The following is a 553-nucleotide window of genomic DNA, read 5'->3' on the forward strand; positions in this document are numbered from 1 at the left end:
GAAGCTTCATCTGTATTTACAGCCCCTCCCCATCGCTCACATCACTGCCTGAGCTCTGCCTCCAGTATCTCATTATAATTACAATGTAATAATTACAGAAACAAATTACACAATAAATGTAATGCGCTTGAATCATCCTGAAACCATCTCCCCTCCCACCCCCCGGTCCACGGAAAAATTGTCTTCCATGAAACCAGTCCCTGGTGCCAAAAAGGTTGGGGACCACTGCTCTAAAGTGAATGTAGCTACACGTCCATTTACATGATCACCAGTGGCTGATAGAGATGGGGAGGGCAGGGGGGCAAAGAAATTCACTGTCGTAGCATTTGGTAGAATGGATAGGAGGTGGGGCCCTGGCATCAGGCATACTTGGGTTCAAATCCAGCCCTGCCGACCACCAACGGCAACACCTCAGGTAAGTCACCGACTTTGCTAAGCCTGGGTCTCCTCATCCTTACTCGGAGAATAAAAGTGCCACCATCCCATCTGCAGGGTTGCTACAGGATGATGGCAGAGGCACCTCCTGAACTCCAGAGCCCGAATGAGAGTGGAC

At 49.9% G+C, this 553-nt stretch overlaps 1 protein-coding gene across 1 annotated transcript in view; it reads right to left on the reverse strand.

Annotated features, from left to right (window-relative positions):
• LOC105812987 (chromosome unknown open reading frame, human C16orf62) overlaps positions 1-553 on the reverse strand; it is a 136,022-nt gene that overhangs the window by 72,404 nt on the left and 63,065 nt on the right. The gene's annotated exons all lie outside the window — the stretch shown is intronic.

This window comes from Propithecus coquereli, unplaced genomic scaffold, assembly GCF_000956105.1.
Source record: "Propithecus coquereli isolate 6110/MARCELLA unplaced genomic scaffold, Pcoq_1.0 Scaffold27, whole genome shotgun sequence".
NCBI classification, from domain to species: Eukaryota; Metazoa; Chordata; class Mammalia; order Primates; family Indriidae; genus Propithecus; species Propithecus coquereli.